The 24,666-nt window shown below is 38.7% G+C and overlaps 1 protein-coding gene across 4 annotated transcripts in view; it reads right to left on the bottom strand.

Annotated features, from left to right (window-relative positions):
- The window catches only part of LRFN2 (leucine rich repeat and fibronectin type III domain containing 2), a 167,807-nt gene extending 145,261 nt beyond the window's left edge, over positions 1 to 22,546 (bottom strand). Inside the window, exons 1-2 of one of the 4 annotated variants that reach the window (XM_054063957.1) lie at positions 22,529 to 22,546; positions 20,770 to 20,893 (exon numbers count right to left, since the gene is read on the bottom strand). The gene's annotated coding sequence lies outside the window, so the exon portion shown is untranslated. Of the gene's footprint in view, positions 1 to 20,769; positions 21,427 to 21,489; positions 21,724 to 22,528 lie in introns of those variants that run through there. The other 3 variants (XM_054063958.1, XM_054063956.1, XM_054063955.1) reach the window with 3 other exon arrangements.
- Positions 22,547 to 24,666: the final 2,120 nt, after the last annotated feature.

Consider the following 24,666-nt stretch of genomic DNA (forward strand, 5'->3'; position numbering starts at 1 on the left):
AAAGGTCTCCCTGGTCAAGTGTTCAGTGTTCCAACCGGGCTGAGGAAAACTCTACCTGTTTCACTTGTTTGGCTTACAAAGAACCTTTGTCCCTTCCTCTAGAGGATATGGTTGCAGGTGGATTCCCCACGGTCTTATCTTGCTAATTTTGTTGAAATTAATAAGTTTCCTTTCTAATAGCATTAAATGTTGAGAGATACAGCAGAAGAAAACTAGGTACATCACAGGTATTGCTAAAACATAATAAATTGACTAAAATACCACCAGAGTACAAAGCTTCTTTCAGAAACAATGTCAGAACTCATAAGTGAAAGCGATTACATGTGCAGTCCACCTTAGAAGATTTCCTAGCATCATAATTTGAGAATTTTCAGTGCTAGTTTGGTTTACTGCTGGGCTGTGAATCCTATTTAAACAATCCTAGAAGGACTGCTGCAAACCTCAGAAGTACATGTATTTCCAGAACAAGCCACCTTCAAGTGCAGACGAGTTTGAAGCTTCAGTGCCAACCACCCCTGGAAACCTAATCAACAAGGGATATTTGAGAAGGGTTCCTTATGTGTTAACCCACGAGTTTCCCAGAGGTTTATTGAGGAAGTGTAAAGTCAACCAGTGCCTAAATATCAATTTACTACTAACTTCGGTTTCGTTGAATTTCAGGAGCTCTGTAGCGGGTATCCTGGCACATATCATTACTGAAATTCATTTAAAGTCTAAGTTGAAATCCAGACCTAGAGAATTAAATGCACAAAATGAAAGAATCAATCAATCGATCTCAGTTTGATAATTTGCAACAGATACTTTACACTGATCTTCTGCTATGGGTGGCATTCTCAGCATATGTTTAAAAAATTAGGTGGTAGACGATATGAGGAAAATAACCCCAGAACAACCAAACACAAAACCAGAGATTTGTATTGGCTTGTGATAAGTCAAAGGAAAAATAAATTCCACTTATAGTAGCACAGCCAAAAAGCACTGATGTGCTAGGATCTAGTCTCTTTTATCCTAAGTTCATCTGTTACAAAAAAATATCTTTTCATAAAAAAAGAAAAAGGAAACCAAACAGAGAAAGTACCTTCTCTTGCTCCTTGTCTCTATGAATAATAATGATACTAACAAAACTAAAAAATACCAAAAAAAGCCAAGCAAAGGGTTTCCTAAATTAACATTTAGAGAGTTCAAGGAACATATTCAAATAAAGAAAGGTATCATCATATCACTGATGGATACAATATGAAATAAATGATATCTCAGTGAATGAATTGGTTAGTCACTGCTCCATTTCTGTGGCTGTGGTACTAAAGCAGTCTCAGGGACAAATTGTCTCACAAAATAAAAAAAAAAGTAGGCAATTTTAAAGGAAAACAGCCACAGTGGAGCATGCAGCTACACAGCATCTGAGCTGTAGATAAAGTGTTCAGAAAAAAAAAATCTTAATGTTTAATTGCTTTTCCGAGTGAAGCCAGTAAGGCAAAAATAAGGTAAGGATGAGAAGTTAGGATCAGATGAAGAGTTTTTACACACTGAATGACCGCTATGTTTTCTATCCATAATGACAACCATGCCTAGCAGTGGTTTTGATCTAAGCTTTGAAACCCATATTATAGGCGTTTCACATATTAGCTAGTCATCCGGTGACATTTATGGATGAATCAAAAGACCTAGGACATGATTCATCCGACTTACTATAGATATCTATCATAGCAGGTGCTTCATCTACCATAGCTGAGCTGAACTGTACCTTGAAAGCATATTTCTCCTCACCAGTCCTAAAAGTTCTGTTCTGGTTTGAGATAAAGCAGAATCAACTTTCTAATTTTTCAGCTAAGCCTTGTTTCAGTAATTTCATTTTCTGCAAGTTAACTACATGTTTTGCAAGCAGTGTCTGCCTCTAGAAGTGATCTCGGTTAAAATTTATGATTATCACCAAAGAGATGGGGCATCGATATGCAGAAAGACCATTGCTTATATTAGTTTCTAAGGAGATCAAAGTTACTCTTGAACTGGCAAAATGCCGTAAGTCAAAAGGGTGAAAAAGGGTTGCACCTGCATGGAGAAGTGGACAGGACAGGTGACCCAAGACTGATCAGCAGAGTATTCCACGCCATAAACATCATACTCTGTATAAAACTGAGGGATCACAAGAGTTAAGCCCTCTTCTTCTATAGATAGCATCTAATAAAAACCTCATCTGCCCTTTTGTCCTTGATCCTGGATCTGTACAATCCAAAATCCAGTTCCTGAGTCCAGATCCCATCTGCCACTAAGATCAGCCTAGGACCTTTCCCCATGCCCACTCTCCAGCACCAATGGTCATACATAGTCATGTATGACAATTTGTATACACGTATATATTTTATCATTTTCTCATTAATATTATTTTCCTTTTATTATTGTTTCATTAAAGCTCTTATAGTTTCAGACTCACAAATGTCTCTCTCTTTCCCCTTTCCCCAGAGAGAGTGTGTGGCGATGGGATTGGAATCACAACTGCTCACATTTATTTGCTAACCAAGCAGAGAAGGGGTTTAACCATGATGGTATTGTATATAGGAAACCTCAATACAGGCATCTAAATTGCAAATGTCTGCTGAACATTTAGGGACAAAGCACAATTAGTAAATCTGTTGACAGGATAAGACGCAAGTTACTTGGTACCACACATGCTTGGTCCACCCACAGGAACAAAGAGTCTGGACCAGTGTTGAAGCACAGCTTTGGTCCTGTGTGAGCTCAGATTAAGTTTATTCCTGCACAAATACCAGTGGACAAATGATAAATACAGCAAGCAATACCAAATATGCAAATTGGCTCAGGTCAACATCAGATAGCATGATTTTAAGGTAAAAGTATTTTCACCAATTTCAATTTGAGTAAAATTTGGCCAGCTGGGAGGAGAAAGCTTGAAAACCTCACAACTAAGGTGTTTTTCCAAACCAACAAAAGGTATTAAGAACCAACTATCATAGACATGCGACATTTATGTAAGTCCTACTGTAGGGTCAATTAAAGAAAAAAAAACCTGAAACAATCAAACCACTCACCAAACCAACCTCACTCCCCCAAAAAAACAAACCCTGAGTTTAGCACTGCATTTGCATGCAGTATGCTGAGCACATTTGAAAAACCTGACCTTAAATTATTATCTCCAACAGGCTCAAAAGGTGATTTTTGAAGGAAATGTTCATGCTGTTGTGTTCATGAGAAAAGGAAGGGGGAAGAAAAAGTGTATTCATAGTCATTTGAAACTGGGTATCTAGTTTGCCAAAATATACCTGAATGTAATCTACATTATTCACTATTTTATCTCAGGCTGTAGGCCATGATTCTGCCAGGCACAGGCATCAAAGTGTAATTTCTATCAGAGTAGAATCTGTCTATTACTAAAATGTATATACATATTGTTAAAATACTTGTGATTAGGCATCTCTCATTCAGGAATGTGAAAGACCTTAGAACTTCATTCAAACTTGAGGAGCAGGAGCGAAGAAGAAAAAGAAAGAATGTTCTGATTTGGAACCCTAACTTCTCTACAGCAACCAAATTCTTCATGAGGTATCAGCAATTTATAAGAAAAGAAAAAGTGATGAGAATTAAAACAAGTAAGCTTTTTAATAACAACTCTCGGGAACTTTTACAAGTTTTGAAGTTCTACAAAATCCAAAAAGCTGGTATTGATACTAGTTCTAAAATAGAAGTGGTATATCAGTTAGAAGGAACATGCCTAAACTTCTATGTATTTATTTTACATCTGACTTACCTGGTTGAGAAAATCTGTTCAAGTAGGTCTTTTAAAATCATAAGAGCACACACTAAATACAAATCTCTCTAAAATTTTCTCTCTTGTCCATACTAATTTTTGGCATAGGCAAGAATAAAAGTATTTTAAATTATTTTTCCACCTGTTATATTGCTAGCTCTTACTTCATTTTTTTTTTCTTGGTCAGCAGAGTACGACAAATCAGTTTCTCTCTCTGTAAGAATCCATTTCATTTCCTGTTTTTCCTAAACCAACAGCTGCATTAATATTCAAGTTTCTGGCTCTCAGAGTACTTAAGCAGCAATACATTAAATAAGAAGCAAACAAACAAACAAACAAAAGTATATTTGAAACACCATGGAGAGAAAAAAAACACTACCACTCCCCAAAACTCCAACCCCTGTTGCTGTTATATTAAGTATCCTGGTTTTAACAAAAGTTTAAAAACCAGCAAACAAGAAAATCAACAGAATTAAGAGACTGTCCTGTTTTAGTTTAAAATGCACACAAAGAAAATAATATAAAATGGCCCCTAATACAAGGCACAGGGAACACAGACAGTAAGGACTCAGGGTTGCTAACTTCTATGTTTACTGCAAGATTCAAAAGAAGGCGGTTTGTTTTTTCTTTGCCAGCTCCTGGAGTTATTTGCTTAGGGAAGACTTATTTTTAACTGTTTTTAAAGACTATCTACAATAGTTCAGAAACTGGAGAAGCCTAAAACCAGACAGCTCTACAAAACTTAGATTATGCCAAATAAGCTTATCGCATTTGGTGCTCAGTGTGATGATTTCTGAATGGTTACGGCTAACAAGACTTAGTATTTTCTACTGTTTCTTCACAACCATCTTACAGTCCCCTGCTCTAAAAATGATAGATTTAATTTTGTGAAAAACTGAAAGATGGATCAGAGAAGATAAATGTTTGCCTGTCTTCTCACAAATATAGGAGAAGCAGGCGACATACGCGACAGACTAGCACTGATGTTCCCCCAGAGAGCCTCTCAGGGGCTGCTGAGAGTGCAGACCTGTGGGGAGGCACCCCAGAGCCCATAGTGGTATGTAACCAAGTCAGGATTTGTAGTCTCTGCCTTCAGGAAAAGTTGCAGTCTTTTTCTGGCCTAACAAGAAGCAAGTCTCTCTTCCACATACTTCAGTTTTTTTATAAATAAAACCTTCACTGTAAAGTATCAGCAGAAAGACTGGTGGCTCCTTTCAGTCTCCTGATCATGCACGGTGGACAGATATAGTGATTAACAGCCAAAAAAGTAGAACTGAGGTGAAAGAAACTGTCTGGATTCAGGAGTTACCAAATGGGACTGTTGATATATCCTTCAGAAAGAAGCTATCATTGCGAGGAAAGGTCCTTCTTGGCCACAGTGGCATTACCTTGACAAATGGGCTGGGATGACTTTGCTTAAATAGAAAGGGAGGGCAGACACTTAAAATTACAAGAGCAATTATAAAGCTAAATGACAGTTTAAGTCTTCATCTTCCCTTGCAGCGTGTAATTGAGGCAATATCATGACATCATCACCAGAGGATAATGTTGTCATCATTGAAATTGTCCTCTAAAAAATCACTGACACTTGAAGACTTTTGAGAAAATATTGTATTTAGGGACAAATTTAATTATTCATCAAGTATTTTCTGACTGAAATGAAAAAGCCTTTGCATTGTAAGCTACAGTCAGCAGACAGCAAGCACAGCCTGAATGAGAATGCACAAAGTGAATGCTATAACAACACCATGGAAAAGTAGGACCTGTTACTTTATAAAGCAGTTCAGCAGCCCCCAGGTCTAAGTCCTGAAAGACCTAAGACATCATATCGACACACATATGCTGCAGCGCTACTACCTAATTCCTAGCTTTGGACTTCACTTGATAATATGTGTGCATATATTATGTCTTACTTGTCTCCGACATCCTTCATGCCATTTATTTTCTTTTGCTCAAGTCTTGCAATTTCAAAACATATTTGCTTGTCTCCAGTGACAGTGACAAAACTTATGAAAACTTGAAGACAAAACCTTTAGCAATCTGAAGAAAATTCCACAGCTCTTGTATTGATATTGGAAGCACACATGTGAGTTCTATTTTCTTCTACCAGTACCACCCCAAAAGAATTTTTTTGCATTTAAAACAGCTTACAATTGTCTACTAAAGAGACAGCCTCTCCCCCTTCCTCTTCTAGGTGTCTCCTGCTTCACATGCTGTCCATCTGGAATACCTCCTCCTGGCCAGGTGCAGTCATAAAACGATGCTTCTCAGCCCACTTAATTGTCCTCAAGTGACAGATGGGATTTGACTATAGATGGTAAGCCATAAGCACATGAAGCAGATGAGCGGTTAATTAGCAATGCTCATGTTTCTGTGCAAATATCTATAGAAACTAGACATAAAAAAGATAGCCTTATCAAGCCAGTTAGCCCATCCTCTCTTTATTAACAGTTTTTTTCCTCGTGTGGTACATTTTAAAGATTTGCTTTTTGGGTTAGCTCCCCCTGCTCCCAAAGCTGCTTTTGAAATCCCAAGTGACAAAGTTTCTATCAGCTCCCTTAGGAGACTATTCCACAGCCTAACGAATCTTGCTGTCAGTAAATCTTTTCTTTCTGTTCAGCCTAAAGCTAATACTTAAAAAACTGAGCAGGCAAAAAAAAAAAAAAAAAAAAAAAGTAAAAGTCATACCTGATAAATCTGCAGAACAATTTCTAAAAACAAGACTGATCTTTCATGTTTCCAAGGACACATTAGCACTTCTGTAAATGGTAGTATTAGAAAAAGAATCAATGTAATTTTCTCTTAGGGGCAGGTTTCACTTTATCCTAACACATTACGTAAATCTAAAGAAATGGATCAATAGAGTAGAAATGAATGTGGTGATCCCAGGAAGAAAAACAATACAGTCTATCTTTCTTATATTCCAGGTCAAAACATAATTGTCACCGTCTATACAAGCAGACTGTGTCCCAATTTAAATTCATTTATTTAACCAGTATTGAAAACATTCAGAAGAGTCTGGAGAGCTTTGGCTAAAGAATCCCCTCCACAGACCCAGATACTTCATAAAATAGCTCAGGATTTCCTTAGGTTTTCAGAGTAGTTCAAAAACGCATGAAAAAAATGTGATAAAAACTCAGCCTAAGGAAAATACTGGAAATAAAGGCATACTTTTGTATATTACTTTTATCATATTTGGCATGTTTCTTTCATACACACATGCCAGCCTTCTGGTGTTCTTAAGTGCTGAGTCTTGAGAAGTTTGTTTATGGCTCATAACTAAAGATATCTAATTAAACAAGACATGTCAGCCTCAAGAAATATGTGAGTTCCAGGTCCTGACAACAGCTGTCTCTTTGACAGTCCTTTAGTCTTCCCTATCCTTTTTCTCTTGGTTTAGAGCCTTCCATCTATTCTTTTCTACCTGAAAAGTCTCTAGAACGATCCCTCACCAGCAACAGCAAACAGTCCCCTGGAGATGCAATGCAGGTGAATTATTCAGCCCATATAAAACTCATGTCAGTCAGAGACTAAACGCATACCAAAAATCCCAAATTAAAGCATCACAGGCTATAGAAACAATATTTATTTATCAGCGTACATGAAAGAGTTTCCCCTATCTGCCACAGCTTCTAACCCATTGCAGCAATTGTGCCCTAAATGCAGGAGCTCAGACTCCTGCACCATCAGGAAGTACAGCTTTCCAGGAGGCGTCTCTTCTATATAGCTGAAGTTATCATTATTAGACTCTCAGATCAATAGTTTCTCAAGAGAGAAAGCAGAATGCTCTTTCTCCTTTTTTTTTTTTTTCAGCTTAAAGAGACCAGTAATGCAACTTGACCTTTTCTTCCCAATATGTATGTGAAGCCCTACCTGCTCCAGCTACCAGAGCTCAGCAGCAAACCTCCTGGTGTTCCCACCGATGCAACTAACCACCGCAACTGTGGAGAAGCCCAAGGTGCAGACAAAACAATTTTCACCAAACAAGGAGTGAAACACTATAGAATCTACCTGAATTACGCCAGCAAGAGAACGTGATTATTATCGGCATCACTGCCAAATCAGGGGTGCTAATAACTTAGTAAATTCAGCAGTGAAGCTCTTTCTCAATATCCTGGTAGACCACTTTTTCTGCCCACGCTTGCAAGTACTGAGTAATTAGCACCTCTTTGCACCCTGCTGAAATACAGCTCAGCCAAACAATGTGTCAGGCAGTACAATGAGGACTGTAGGAATGAGTATCCTGACTCAAAACAGAAGTTTGAACTATGTCATGCCTATGGTATATCCAGTTTAGCATCTCATCTCTGCTAGTAGTCAATAAGTGAAACCAATCAAGTAACTTCAAAGCTACGCAAACATACAGTGATAATTTCGTAGAATACCTCTCTCTCAGCCTCTTGTAATTTGTGGTCATGCCAACATTGCTAGCTGAAGGTACTTTGCACATAAAAAGCTTCTTTCTTTTGTCCATTTCTCCAATTGGTCTATAAATCAATGCAAAGATTTAGCAATTTCTGCAGCCTGCAGGAAAGGGTTTCATAGCTTTTCACAATCCCAAGTGCATTATATTGTTTGTTCCAGACCTGTCACTTGCCAGTTTAATCTGTTGTCCTCTAAGACTTCTATTAGAAAAGACAAGGAACAAAAGTATCTTTCATTGTCTTGGATATCTTTATCATAGCAAGCCAGAGTAAATCTCTTCTGAGCTGAAGAGTAAAATGGCTATTCAATCATTCTTTGTGCAAAAGCTGCTCCACACACACACACATCCAAACCGCCCTTCTCCCCATTTTTTCCGCTTCCTCTTCCTGGACCAGAACTGCATAACAACATTAATAAAAGAACTAAAGTCAATTAGCAGCTCAAGCTATACCTAAATGAACTGTTGTACACAAACAGGAAATTGGTGCATGTTTAGCACTAAAGAAATGACCTATTTACTGTCACCGGATAGTTATCTGCTGTACCTATGAAGCAATACTACTTTGTACCAAGCAGAAAAGCTCACACAGCATTTCCCAGGGATGTCTGGTATTTTTACAGGGACTAGACCCTAAAGTTGTATTTCCTGAGCTAGGGAGTACAGGAAGACATCCTGGCAAATATAGAGAAGTTTGTGGCATCAGCGAAAACTCTTCCTTCTGCCATTCTATTCCATCATACAGAAAAAGAAATGAAACCATGAATGAATCATCACTTGAAAGATCCCAGAAATTTACAAATCACAACATTTTTGATGACACAGTGAGTAAATTATCTGTATTTAATGACTACTACTGTAGCCACACATAGACTGTGTGCTAAACATAGTGACTGTCTTTCAAGATGTATTGTCACTTTTCATTTCCATTGCAGTTACTTATTAGAAGATTTTGCATTAAGAAAAACAAGTTAACATGCTGCTGATTGCATGACCTTAAAAGTAAGTCCTTAGGAGTCACTGTTTTTCACAGGCAGTGCATATTCCTTTAACTGAATGTCATGGGAGAAAAAGTGTGTCTGACTAACTATGGGAATTATCGGTGCAACTAACAGATACAGAAGACCGTCACCCTGTTTTGGCCAATGGAGGTTTGGGCAGATGAAACTGGATTGCAATCTAAACAATGAAGAACTAGTTGTAATGCAGCCTAAGGACACCAAATGTGAAAAGGGTTGTTGACAGTTGCAGTGCAGAACTTTTAGAGGTTTGGTGGCATTTTTTTTTTGTCGGTTGTCTTTCAGTGCAGACTTAAAGGCAGTCCTCTAAAAGTGATAAAGAAAAACCGTGATCAAGGAGTTTAAGAATTTTTTTGCTGAGTTTATGTCAGTAATTACAAATCTTGTAGAGGACAAAGGCAATATGTTTTTCCTGTATGAACTATTTATAAGCCGTTTGTATTTTTCCCAGTGAATAACTACGCCACTGATTTTGGGTCTACTGAGCTTTCTGATTTTGCTAAATTAATTATTTTCACTACCAAAGACGGAGGTTCAGTAGATGATGATATCAGTAGAATTTCTCCTAGTATGAATTTCATTAGTAATTCAGCATGACAATTCACAATCATAAGCAGAAGATATGTGAAGAAGATTGGGTTTGCCTGGATATATATTTGGAAAATCCCAAGCAGGATCGCAAGCTAAATATAGTTATTTTTTGATAATTTCAGATGCCAGTATATCAGTATCCCCCCCAAATGAACATTAAACTCAGCAAAAGTGTATAGGAAGACAATGAAGTGTATAGGAAGACAATGTATGTGATGACTATTTTTCTTCAACTTTGTTAAAGCATGTAAACAAGTTTAGAAAAGGGTTCAATGGCTTCTACTTTTGCTAATACTTGTTATTTGAGTACTGTTTTCATAGTCTTGCTAAAATGAAAAGCCTAAATGAAGCTTTCCAGTGGGCTTACTGATGTAGTCATAGCTGACTCTTCTGCTCCTGCCGCACAACCCAGGGATTTGATCTGTGCTCCATTCCACCCATATAGCACTACCTCACCATTGTTTAAGGCTCAATACCTGGGCACATAGTTTAATGGTTACCTGCTCAACAGCTCTAATGCAGACACTGTGTGTGATCACAGACTAGTTTAAGCCAAAAATCCGTGCCCCATTTTTCTTGCTGATAGAACAGTAACAGTAACCCAGTTCACATGGAAAGTGCCAAGGATCAATTTATTCATATTTACTCAGAGTCCCAAGTGGGACTTGGAAGATATAGTTAAAATACATGGAGTTGTTACTGCAGTGTCAGTATACTAATATACAGTCCCCGTAAGCTCTACATTCTAGGAAGATTTTGGCTTAAATCATCAGTAACTCCTCATTTCCCTTTCCAATGAGTGATAGAGATGAATCACCTTTTAATGATAATTCCAAACACATTTAAAAATGTAGGAGTTGGGAGTTTCATTTTTTTACACATAAAATAATACAAACCATGTACCAGCCAGGAGTATAAACAACATAGAACTGCTGCAATGCAGCTGCTCTACCACGGGAAATGTTCATCATTTTTTCAGCTCTTCTTTTACCTTACAACTCTCTCAAAAGTTTTGGTGGTGAAGTCCTTTATAATTCCTTGATGATCAGTCATATGTGTGTCCCCTGCCCTCCCCCTTTGCCGTTGTCCAAGCCTTACACTCCAACTCTATGTGTTGATAGCCATTTTATCTTCATATTACCCATCCTGTGAACCTTAAAGCAAATTCAGCACTTTTAGAGCCTATTTTATTTGGAGAGGTTATTGAAATATCTGTTCCCTTTATGCATAACTATCCACAAAGAACAGACCTACTAGGGGGAGAAAGCAGGCGAATAAGAAAGGAGGAAAGAAAAATTCTGCAACAAGTAGTGATACAATGTCTGTATTGCTATCAACAATCCTAAAAATATTGAGAAAGCCTGATTTTATCAAGAACTGAGAGAGAAGTTTGACTTAATTAGATTAGACTGAAGGGTTATATTTTGGAGAATGTCTGATTACTAGAAAATGCAAAAGCTTATTTTCTGTAAAAAAAGGGGCAAAATGCCATATCAAAGCTTTTCACATGAAAAAAATTTCAATTTTTCAATTGAATTGAATTTTTCAATTCAAACAAAATCCTTGAACTTTCCAGGTGAAAATATTTTTTTTTAAAAAAAGCAAAGGAATATATTGCCAAAAAACCTTCCTCTAATATCCTTCACATATCCAGTGAACTAATTTGAACAGAAGCTATTTTCTACTGAAAAAAAATTGATTGGAAATTCTTCACCAGTTGTCATTATATTATGTTTCTCCTTTTGCCAACAGAGTAGTTACTCCCCTAAGTGTATCCTTCATCTTCACTACTCTATAAACATTTCATATACTTCAGTGTGCTGCGCCTTAAGACAGGTCTTATCTCCTGTTACAAAAGCAGAAGTGAAAAGCAAGGTTTATATCCATGACAAAGAATGGAACTAACCATAGCCACAAACATATGCATCACGTCTGTATAAACATATATTCAATGATTTGAAAAAAAAATGGATTACACAGGATAGAAAGGAATCAAAAATGCATTTTGAGATAACTTGCAATGTTTCATTCAAAGAGAGGAAGATTCTTTGTTTAAGTTGGACTCATTTAACCTTTAAAAATATTTATTGCTTCTGAAGTGGAAACATAATCGTGAATTATCAGAGCATTTAATTTCAAACTACTATTTCAATTTGAGAAGTAACCTAATGTACAATGTACGAAAGGTGGAAAAATTTCCTCAATTAAGCAAACGGTAATCATTAAAGCTGTCCTCCTTTTTTCTTTACAATCAAGTGTGAGTTTTTGGCAAGTTTTACCAAGTGATGTAAGGATTGATTCTTGAAGACCTACTTTGACTTTAGACCAAGCCTTAATTACAAGGTTATGCTTCCTACTTGAGGTTTATTTCTGAGTTTGTCCTACAATAAATGAATATATATTTATATATATATGTCATAGGAGCTGGTATTGCCATTCCTTTCCCTTCTGGAATGCCAGGATTTACTGGATATCAATAATAAAATGCACTTACTGCTATATAGTCTACATTTCATTTTTATTAATTTTTAATGGAAGGTAGAAATATTGATCTTAATCACATGTGATATAGATGTTTCTGCTTCTTTGAATGACTAGAACACTTGAAAAACATAAACATTTCAATCTCACAAGTCAAACAAATCTCAGAAAATCATGGGAGTCACTAGAACTCAAATGACCAACATCACTTAATGTCACCCAAAGCTTAGGATCTATCAACAGAATTGTAAGGAACCAACTTTCTCCTGGGCATCAACTTCCAGATGCCTATTGGTAAGCTAATATATCCTTTTCTTATCTGATATCAGTATGATTTTACTACCTGATGCCCCATAAGTGTCCAGCAATATTTGTTACTGTATTGCAAGATATTCAAAAAAGGACTGTGTGTTGGCGAGGAACATGGTTTTATCTTATGCTTGGTAAGACTACAAAAATAAACTCCCTCCAAGTTTTTAGAAGAACCCAACAATAAAAAGACCCCAGAATATGTTATAAAATGAATGTACAGCTACCAAAGAGATTGTTTTGAAACAAAGTGGAAATTATTCTGAGAATGACTATCTGAGATCCCATATTCATTCTTTCCAAACAGTTCTCAGATAATATTTTGCTTAAATGTATGAGAGGCTCTGCAAATTCAATCAGAAACAGGAGTCCAAAGCTGTGTTCTTTTGTTCTTAAATGTCTTTGCCACCCATGTCTAAAGACTCTGAAAACATAGCATCTTGAAATACTGTGACAGATGAAACTGGCTTCTGAAGACAGACTTGATTTGCTGGAGACTAAGATTTGCTGCAAATGAAGTCTCAGGCTGCAATTTGTCTTTTACCTAAGCCAGCAAGACAAGACATATTTAGGAAGAACAGCCGGCTGCAGAGTTCATATTTGTTCTTTATGTACTTGTCAACGTAAAGAAAAAAGAGGGAAAAAGAGCATATGAGTGTAACTATATCACACACTAAACTTAGGAGACTTTTTATTTAGGTTTTCCTAAAAGATGCTCCATTTCCCTTTTGTGGAAAACTGTGCTTCTAATGTATGCATTAAGTTTATCACAGTTCCATAATAAAAAAACCAACAAGCTATCAAAAAAAAGACTTGAAAGCAATTCCTTAAAATGAACATGATTAGACTAACATAAAATAAATTTAAAAAATTTGTAAGTAATAGAAAGAGACACCACAGTCTAAAAAGACCTAATTCTCAGTTCTTTCTCCAGTATCTGGCAAGGTGGTATTGTAAGGGTCTGTATCTCTAATGGTCTCTGTGTGTAACTTCTACCCCAACTAGGTATCAATTTTGGTTAGGTCACCACAGGATCTGTCTGTGAGTTAGGACTAAGTACAGCAGTATGAGAGTAGCAGGATCTGTCAAATGAGAGGACAAGATCAATGAACCATGCAGGAAAGAACTGCAGCAGCTGTTCCTCAGCCTGAGGGCATTATTTATTTTTAAATGTAAATCCTATAGTTGAGATAGGGTATGGCATAACTTTGATTTTTCCATTCAATGATAGGACACTGATGTAGGGTAGAAATCATCTTTGCACAGAAATTCACCTCATTTTCAGCCTTCTTGCAGGAAGATGGATTTCTTCCTTTTCTTGGCTCAATCTTAAACGCAAGGAAGTCTCCTGAGCCACAAACCCACACGGTGATCACAGACCTCTGTTATACTGGTCACAGAACTAGGAAGGTGACAAAGTTGTCAAAGGGGGAAACAAAACACAAAGAAAGGCATAAAATGCAACTATTTGAGGTTCAGCACAGAAGAGGCAGATCTTAGCCCATCAACTGCACTCTCTGGAAGAGAGGGTATGAAGATAAGAAGATGGATCTGTCATGCTTTAGAGGGTCTCTCACACTAATTTGCAAGCTTGTTGCTAGGTTCTACTAAGAATTGAGGGAGGAGTTGTAATTACTAGAGATTGACTCATCTGCTCAGTTATGGCCAAATACTTTTTGTGTTCATTGCTAAGGGAAAATAAATAAATAGCATCCTCATTCCACTCACTGGTACAGGAAGGTGAAAGAAAGATGGAGAAAACAGAAACAAACACACAAAGGGCTTGAATTATTTTTTCAGTGTTCACCAAAACTCTAGAACAGGCTAGAAGTGACAAATAAGGCACATTACAGTGGCTATATGTGACTAAAGATATGTGTCATAAGCCCTTCTTTAGCTTAGCCGGACATTCCAGCTCAGAAGTAAGGACTGTACAAATATCTGGAGAGACAGAGACATGTTCTTAGCTGTACTACTGTTGATTCTTCTTTCTCTGTTGATTCTTCTTTCTCTCTTCCTCCTTATCCTACCAAAATTTCTCCATTCCACAAACAAGAGCCTCTTTGCCTTCTGTGTGTTTGCTCTCATAAATATCCATTGGGTTACTCCACAAATCCTCTGCCAGTTATCTCCATTTCATATGAAACTGCTGTCACCCACCTCTGTATCTGAAAGAAAATGTCATTTACTGAGGTGCCTGCAACTTCTCCTCGCACCAGCTGGAGCACCATCAAATCCAGCCATGGTAGGGTGCTGGGAAACCATGGAAGGGGAAAGTTCGCTCTCTGTGACACTCCTGGCCACAACATGTAATAGTGAAGCCTCTAAATAACCTTCTCCCTCAACTCACTATATCACTGCCAAAATGCATCTGGGGAGCTTTGAACAGAGGATGTAACTGTGGTGATAGGAAAGGTCACACTGTCCTTGCAAAGTGTTTATGGCTTGGTTATTACTTGGTCACATGAAATGGGATTAGAAAATACTTACATACCTCACAGTGGTATTTGTTAAGCGAGTTGAGATTTATCGGGGAAAGCTGCAAGATATTTTGATTATAGTCAGCCTTCAAAAAAACCCTTCATCCTTTCCTCCATGACAATTTCTAGGACCTAACATATTTTTCTACTGAACATTTCCAGAGGAGATAAGTTATCTGACTTGACTACAGGGAGAAAGTGCAGTCAATTATTTGGAGAGCAAAGAATCAATGTTGTACCCTTATTTACAAACCAATATACAGTAAATAGTTGCCAGCAACAGCGATAACATTCACTTACACTGGAGATAACTCATATAACATGCCACCTAGCTATCAGTTTAAGAAACCAGCAAAATTATCTCAGTCCAGATCAGTTATGTTCTATCAATACAGTTTGGTCTTTTTTCTTTTTTTAGTTTAGTACACTTGTTTCACATGCAAATTATGCAGAGCTTTCTAGAGTATCCCGTGTATTTACCTAGTTACAGGAACAGTCACAAAGGGAAGAAGATCAAATGACTGCTGAAATGATTGGGAAGGTTTTGATTTTTATCTCTGAGGAGACAGACATTTCTTGTTGGCTGCTTTCAAACCAGACAGGGACTGCTGAGTGAGACATGATAGGCGTTTCTTTCCCCTTAACTTTTCGTTTTGCAATTTGACTACTCATTGTTTTCATACTGTACTGAAAGGGCAGATATATTTTTTTTTAAGGCTGGTAACAGAGAGATCCAAAATAAATTCTGCTACAGTCGGTTTTTCCTTTCTAACACACGTACAGGAGCTGCCCTTCCACTGATACCAAAGCCCACCATCCTGCCACTGCAACAGAGCATGTGGCATGTTTAAGACATCCTGTTCTCCTTTCATGTTCTTAATTTTTATCTTTATGATGTAACAAAAGAAGGATTACTTATTCTGACTGACGTGTATACTGAAGATTTTCTGAGGAGCTTAGACAAGATGAGAGAATGGCTGAAGACTCTTTGCACCTGGTGCGATTTTGAGCTCCCTTGCTTCTCAGCCTGCCAAAGAAAAATTGCACCTCTTAATGTAAGGGAGGAAAAATTCCTTACTTCCTTGCCCATGTGCGTATTTCCTCCAATGTCACACATGTCTGATCCTCAATCCTCCTCCCAGGTAAGCCAACTCAAACTCTATGGTTTCAACTGGACAGTTACAGCAATTTTTCTCAGTCCCACACCTAAAGACTCCTGCTCAGCCCTGACCTTCCTTCTCTGGCTTCAGGGAAAAGGTCGGACTGATAATTTTCTGGACAATTACACAGACATGATATCCAGTGATTTCTTAGTGCAACTTTAAGTCTATTAAAACAGACAAGGTTCGTTCAGACATCATGTACTTTTTGTGATTTTATCCTTAATCCAGCTTTCTGTTCTGCTCAGAACTTATATTGGTATGCACTGGGATGCAGCAGCCCTACTTCTCATCTTCTGACCAACCAAGGTCCAAGACCCTGGTTTTACTGCTGTTCCAGGGCCATCTCCTTATCTCATCTCTTTCCGTAACACCACTGTGATAGAAGATCCGCTAAGGAATTAGAGACCAGTTCCTTCCTGAGGAGCAGATAACAGAAGAATCCTAAATACTCTGTTATACTGCTTGTATTACAGCTGCAGCCATTATCTTATGTGTAGTCTTGTTTAGTTGACATACCCTCTCAGCATATTTCCCATAGCTGGAAAAATGTTTTCAAGAGCAAACGCTTGGAGGCCTTGATATGTCACAGTGCTTGTTGGCAAGATGCTCCTGAGATACTCTCACTTGGCCTAGTAAATTGACTTCCAGGTAAGTTTTGGCAGACAAAAGTTTTTTGGTCCCATGAATTGAAATGAAGTGCTTAAAATTTCCTTGGCCAAAACTGAGATAGAAAGTGTGCAAGCCTTCTAATGAGCTAGAAGTGTTTAAAGAATATCTTCCAGGAAAAAAATAAGACGGGATACTCTGGCAGTTTTGTCCATACAGTATTTTCAGACAGGAAACTAATATAACTGACCATATCCCAAATATGTTTTGTCTGATAAACCTATATTTTCCTAAGTAAAAGAAGAACATTTATCACTGCAAAAATCCCACTGGGCTCTGTCTTCTATTCAGGTCAATACGGATTCTGTGTAGGATCAGACCCTGACAGCACATCTCTTCCTTTTCTGCCATGTTTTCAAATCAGCATTTTTTTCTTGCTGAAAAGATGTTTTCTGACTTTTGCTGCTGTTGCTCATTTTGTATGCCAAAGTTGACATCTTGGATTTGTCACAAATGTTTTACCATGAAGATGACGATGTCATCAGAGACCCAGATCATGAGCAGGACAGAGAAAATGACAGGAAGAGAGCAAAATTGGAAACATAGTCAGGCAAATATTTTGAAGTACGGAGACAACCACTGCTCCTAGGGAAGCAGAAATACTCCTAAATGACATGCCCTTTACCCAGCTTTCCATGTGGTTTCACACTGGGCCTTTCAATGACATATTTATGTCTGTTAATTTCATGCTAAGTTTTGGCAGCCACCCACACAGAAAGTAATTTGAGTTCCTAGAAGCAGAAGTACTGCTTATGAGTTTCCTTCCCTCCTGTGCATCCAAGGTGGATGTGGGCTGGGCAGAGAGTGACAGCTGGCCCCATCACTGAAGTACTGCATCACATTAGGTGATTTACAGATTTTGTTATTATTCCAGTGCACTTGGATAAACCCTTGTCTTTTGTCAAGAGTTTCAGTTGATGTCTGGAATCTATTCAGCACCATGAGAGCGTGCACAGCCTCTGGACACTGGTGAAGTGAATACCAGCACCTTGGTGAGATCCTTAGTCACAATAATCAAAGCCTACATGGTTAAGGCAATGAAGAGACATAAGAGATACAGCAATGGCCCATTTGGTGCTGGCAATGGATTCCACAGTCCTCAGGACTGTTTTGAAGAAGCCACAGATGTTTTTCTTCTGCCTTTCATAAGTAGTGTTATTGCTTTTCAGTCCAGCACCTACAGGACAGTTACTCTCTCCACAAAAACAAACACATGACAATGGACTACGAGAAATCCAAAAAAAAGTAAAGCATGAGCACTAAGGCCAGAAAGAAGACTGAGTGCACAGTTGGAATAAACTATCTTTTTTTCTTCCACAGGTGATCTTTGTAGGTCAAAGCTGAAATGGATTAGCAATGAAAAAAGGGGGTTGAGGGTGAAAAGACACTGTCATCATCCCCTCACTCCTCTCTGTGTAGGTGGATAGCAAATGCAACCTCGACAGATATCAGTCTGCAACCCCTTGCCAGGAATTTATAGTCCTTCTAAATAACCTCAAGTATGTTTGAAACTGCTACTAGTTAAACCTTGGTAATTTTGAATCAGCTTTCCATTTTGGGGTTTTTTGCCCACAAAGACAAAAAATATAATAAAAAGGGGGGATCATCTGACTCTAACAACATTACATTGCAAAGTTCAGTCGGTGGCCAGAGTCCTCTACAAAGAGAGGGAGCAGGAGCGCTTAGACAGAGACTGCCAGGGAATTGTCAGCTCAGGTCCACCTGAGCAGCAGACAGATTAGAGGCTGCAGGGCAAGCCTAAGTGTGTCATTTGTACTTCCCACTGGCAAAAATGATCAGTTAATTTCCAAACATAAATTTAAATTAGAAGTGCTGATGCTGTGAAGAGTGGCATGGGGCAGAGAGGGAAGCAGAAACGGAGGATCTGAGGGTGGTTCACGTTTCTCACCCTGCATGGTGCAGCTGGTGCTGCCTGCTTGCTTGCCTGCCAGTGCTGTGCACAGCCAGATACCCGGGGAGACTGGGCCAGAGTTGCCCTGAGGAGAACGGAGCTGTGCTGGGGAGAGTAGGACAGACATGTTGTCTCTCATCCGAGAGGTGATCTTTGCTGGGATTCATAGGATAAAATGGCTTGATTAAGCATAATGACTTTTTCTTCCTGCCTCCTAGCATTTCCATTTATTTTTTATTGCATCCCATCTCTCCCTGAAGATCAGTATCAGTTTCAGGGAAGCTCTGCTTTGCGCTGCTGCAACAAGGCAGCTAGGAGCACAGCTCACACAAAAAGCACTCTGTTGTGCTCAAGTGGTGATCTGTAGGCAATGCAAACCAACTACCAACCCAGGGCAAGCTGTAAACAAGGAAACTGTAACCAGCCTAAAATACAGCAAAGATTACATTACAAAGATACATTACAAAGATTAAAAAAATACAGAGTAAAAGTAATTGTCTGTCTCTCTTCCTTTTCACCACAAGCTCAAATTGCCTTAGTGCAGACTCTGTACACAACAAGGTCCCAGAGAAAACTGATACTCTGCACGGCAATCTTTCTTTTTTTGACGAGGAACAGAAAATACCAGTGACAATTCTGTGGTATCTGCTGGATTCATTCTTGGCCAACATTGTATAATAAAGTTAAAAAGCATCAATTTAATTAATTGTGACTTTGTAAACTTCAGTAATGCTTAACGTTTGCCTTTCTAAGCCTGTCTTTTCTTGTTAAAAGAGATGTTCTGTCCTATTAATACCAAAGATGGGAAAGATAAAATAAATCTTGCTCTTCTTCATATTTCCATGGTACTGCCCCAAAAAGACAAGAGAAACCCTTCCAAAAAAATGATTCTTTCTTTAACTTAATGCTATTTGTCTCCTTTGGTTAGGAAGGAGTTACCCAGTTTAAGAACCCTTCCCTGCAGACATAACCAAAACAGACCACTTTACATTTCCAGTTTTCTGATACATCATACTGGGACTTCTTAACTTAATCAATGATTCCTGCTGTTACTTTAGTTTCTTTCTTTTTTTATTCAGTCATGAGCTTGTTTCATGATGCAAAATTGTGCATGTGTCCATGCAAGTCAGGGAGAGCCTTGGTTTCCATTTTGTCCTGTGCTGCCATTTAGATGCTTCCCCCCCTCCCCCAAATTCTAAGTGTACTTAGTCTTGCAGAGAGCATATATGTCTCATGACATCAGACAGACATGGCATAGCATATACCTGCTGGTGTACCCCATTCCCTGCATGTCCACCTTTGCCAGTTCTGGATGTCCATCATCTGTAGCATCACCTTAACCAGAACACCAGCTTTTGTGATAACAAACACCGAAGTGGGTGCCCACTGTCCCTCCTCATCCCTCACTCCCTTCCCTCGTCCAGCTCTCCCTATGCCTTCCATTTCTTCACATGACATTTTCCAAGTTACCCACTCTTTTACTGTGTGTTTGTATAGAGCAGAGTTGATCTGTCTAGCAAAGTTCTTCCTTAGCTTTGCAGCTTCTACTAATTCCTCCAGGAAGCTGAAATCACATTCACAACCTTGCTCCATTGCTCAGGGGTTTTTTAATACCAGAAACCAAATTATTATCCTTTCATTCAAATCTCTTCCCTTCACTATCTAAAAGCTGCAAAGAAAAAATCCCTACTGACAGTTAAAAAAATAAATATTCTGTTTGAACTGCATTTTCATGCCGAGAGAAGCAGAAACCAAACTGAGATTCATTTTCTATATTAACAGTCTTATATAGGCTAGCCTGAAAAGGAATATAAAGTTATACATTTCTCTGATGCTTTTAAAATGTACAGCAACAGACTTCCTTGCCATCAGAGGTAACTCTATATCAATGTTTTGTATGCATATCTATATACAGTTTATTTTATAGCTATGTAGTTGATATGAAACAAATCAAGCACTTACCTTTGAGAAGTAACATTTATCCCAGGTTTGTTAAAACAGTCTCAGGCAGACACTTAGACCTTCTTTCCATGCCATGCATCCTTTGTTCAAAAGAAGATATAATCAGAAAAATCCCAGTTGATCCCTGCAAACCAAAATGCAGACTAGATTGTTTGTCAGATCCAGCTTGATTCAGTAAAGTCCAAGTGTGTGGATCCCTGAGACTCCTTTTTCAGTAATATCCAAAGCACAAAAAAACAAAAAACAAAAAAAAAAGAACAAAAAACAAAACAAAAAAAAAAACAAGAAAGAAGGGAAAAAGTGAACTCGTCCTTTTCTTGTTTGGTTTAAAAAACCCAGTCCTGGAGGACTAAGCAGCCTGCAGGCTTTTCTGGCATTCTGATCCTAGTGCATCCCAAGGCAACACATGTATTTTGTACTGCAAGTCTTCAAGTTCATACTAGCAAGCCCAGCTTCTGTGTATGTGTGTGTTGGCAAGGGGGGTTGAGTTGTATCGTGGCGGGGAGAAGAGAGACAGGGCGATACACACACACACAGTCACACAGAGATGGAAAAAGGAAAAACAGCAAACCGAAGTGATCTCACGAAGTGCTCTAGATGGCAGAGCCTGCACGGCTTGTGAGACAAGCAATGTGCACGCATTAAAAAAAAAAAAAAAAAAAAAGAAAAGAGAGAAAAAGCTGATAGAACTAGCAGGCAGCTTCAGGAATTTCTTCTTACCTCTTCTGACGATGCAACATACAGCAAGTGCTTTGTGCTGCATATGAATCCTTGCAGGCACGACTCAGTCAGACCCCTCACTTCTGAAATAAACAAATATGTAGCAGAGGAGAGGGGAAAAAAACAGAAACCAGAGGAAAGCAGGGTATGAAAATAAGCTATTAAACAAGTAAGAGCATCAAGGAGGAAGCTTCAGCTGGTGGGAGATGAATAGTTGGTATGGAAAGAAGCATCCAAACTCCGGGTCCTAATACAGATTGGCTGTGTAATTATGTGGCAAAGCACTGCCTTCTAAGCCATTGCGTAATAATAGAAACCTAAGCTGTGTAGACACAGCCTGACATGCTAAATCCTCAGGAGCTACACTTAGCAGTTGTTGCTGGAAAGCATGGCAGTTCTCTGGGGGCAGGGGAAGCTGAGGGAAAATGGAAGGAGAGAGAAGTTTTACTGCAAAATGCGTGAGCTGAAGTTGCAAAGAGCTCTCAGGTGGTGCTGACGCCTGAGAGGTTATAGTGGAGGTAATATAGATCTGTATCTATATAGGGAGAGATAGATAAATACAAAACCACCGTAAGTTTCATTCATGCTATTCGGTACTAGAAGGTTTTCCCTTGCCTTATTTTAGTAACTTAAACGACAAAGAGGAACACATACAGAGGTTTTCAGTGTTAAGTATTATTAGGAGTATTTCTAACGCTGGTGGTGAGAAGTAGTTCTCCCTTTGTACTGAACGATATTGGAAGGTCTAAATGAAACCTGAATTAAACGAACTCAGGAGGATTGCTTGGTCTTTCCCATTTACTGGTGGCTTCTTCTCTTTGGCCCTCCAGACATAAACACATTTTCACCTGCCTCCCTTAGTTGAAGAGGCTTCTATGCAGAGGCAAGGAAACAATAAGCAGTGACTTTAGAGTATGCAAAACCCTAACTCATTTAAATTACCACACACCTGTATCAATATACCTACAGACAAAACAGTTCATAATGCACATGGAAGGAATCAAAACCGAAGAAGTATAATTTTACAGTGTGTATTTACCTCAAAATAGTGGCCTGGCTCACAGCTATGGTCCATCTAGACCAGTATCCTCCCTCTGGACAATGATCAGTACTACAGATCTCCAATGAATCTGGATGAATTTGTGCATCTAGGGCTAGATGGCCAGAGCTAACCTGTTCACGAGTAAAGCTTCTCCTTAATCCCTGTTCTTTAAAGATTAGTTAATGCACTGAAGCATGAGCAGGGGAACAGTCTGCCTCTGCACATTCAGATTAAACATCTAAGATGTGATTCTGAGGTCCTTTGTAGTTGGCACGAAGTACACCTCTTTTTAGACATCCTAGATCTAAGGAGTAAAATTGTCTGATGTTTTGTAAAAGTCCCAGTGTGAAAAAAGGGCATAAGTTCAGAAAGAGGTGCAGTATTTCAGTCTGGAGAGTAAGTAGTATATTTTTATATACCTTAATCTAGCCTAGTTACTCTCCTCACTCATTTACTCCTTACTCCTGGTGGAAACAGCAGCTATGTTTCAAGAAGCCATACAGTGCAGGCAGGATAACTGTGTCGCTCAGCTGATATGCAGGTATTTGGCCTCTAGAAAGTGAAAACAGACTGAACTGAAAACTTTCAAGACATTTTTTAAAATGACTGCGTAGAGCAACACATACATGTTGTGGGGGGAGGGGGCGCTCATGAAGAACATTATGCTGCAAATTTCAGATGCTTTACTATTACCTTCGATCTATACCTGCTGTGTTCCTCAGTGACTCTGTAGCCCCAAGGCGAAGACTGCAAAAGTCATATGTGGTAAAACAGAGGAGGGAGCTCTGTGGACAGAGCAGGTGTGTGTTTTGCAGTGTATTCATCTTTCCTTGGTTTTACAGGGAACAGTGGTTAAGAGCTCTTCTTGGGAGGAAGACCAAGACTTACAACACTCAGTAACCTTACTGGGCACTGAATTATATGGAAGAAAGAGTTGAGAAACTGGTAATTGCTGAACTAGGCGTAAGAATCTTAAACAATGACTTCATTTACTAGATGACTAAAACATGAATTTAGGAATCTAACTTTAAACATACCCCCTGGGAATCCTGGGTCAAGTGTGTTTGCTACAAAATCAAATTGACTATCTAATCATTCCAGTGCCTTATAAAATATGTTAGGGCATCACAGATGGAAAAGGCATCTCTTAATGACATCAGGAGCTAATAATAGACTCTGGGATTAGTGTTACACAGTCTAATTTGAAAGTGAAGTATCAATAAACTCCATCAATGCACTCCAAAAATCTTCCAAAAATCTTTTGCTGTTTACAGTTGTGACAGTGCTGATTGCCAAGGAAAAAAACAAAGATTATACAATCCTGGCAAAAAGTCACCCAAAAATTATTTCCATCAGGCTGAGTTGTGGTGGGTTCCCGCTGTGCTAGGCCAGTGTGCTTTCTAGCTTTCTTTGAGCCCATTAGATTTAAATCATAGTTCTCTAAGGTTCACCCCATAGTTTTTTCTCTCTACTAACCATCCTTGATATATATTGCTTGTCTCTTAATTAAGGAGCTTCTCAGTGAAGCAAACTCTTTCTTTCTTGGGTATTCTTGCAGGAAGAGATCTACCACTTTTATTCCTCTCTTTTGCTCAGGCCTCCCCTCTCTTCTATCCTGCCTTAGTTTACAGTCAGCCAGCATGGTTGTTTTGGTTACATATGCTCTTATTTACCCCATCCAGAGAAATCCCATCACCATCTGAAGAGCCAGAGGGGAAATCTTGCTCTGCCTGGGTAGCCATCATCTCATGGGCCTACAACACTTTTGCTTGGAAAGGACTGTCAAGGTTCAATATCCTGCTACTGAATTAGATCTAGAAAATATATGAGAGAACATGACTGCACATTACTAACTCCATGCTCACCAAACCTTTAAAACCACTGCACTGCTGAGTAGCTGAAGCTTTCAGTGATGCAGCAATTCCAGTGCCTCAACAACATGCACAATTTCTAAATACCCAAACCCAAGAGAAGTTTGAAGTAGAATAGCAGACCAAGACAAAAAGAAATTGAGATGCTTTGCAATCTTCAGGACAACTCTACCTGCCTCAAATGTCATTCTCCTTTCCACGACTAGCAGAAACATACTGAAGCCTTTGGCCATCTGATCGACAATACAATTTAGCATGTACAAG

The sequence above is a fragment of the Cuculus canorus genome, chromosome 3 (assembly GCF_017976375.1).
Source record: "Cuculus canorus isolate bCucCan1 chromosome 3, bCucCan1.pri, whole genome shotgun sequence".
Lineage (NCBI taxonomy): Eukaryota > Metazoa > Chordata > Aves > Cuculiformes > Cuculidae > Cuculus > Cuculus canorus.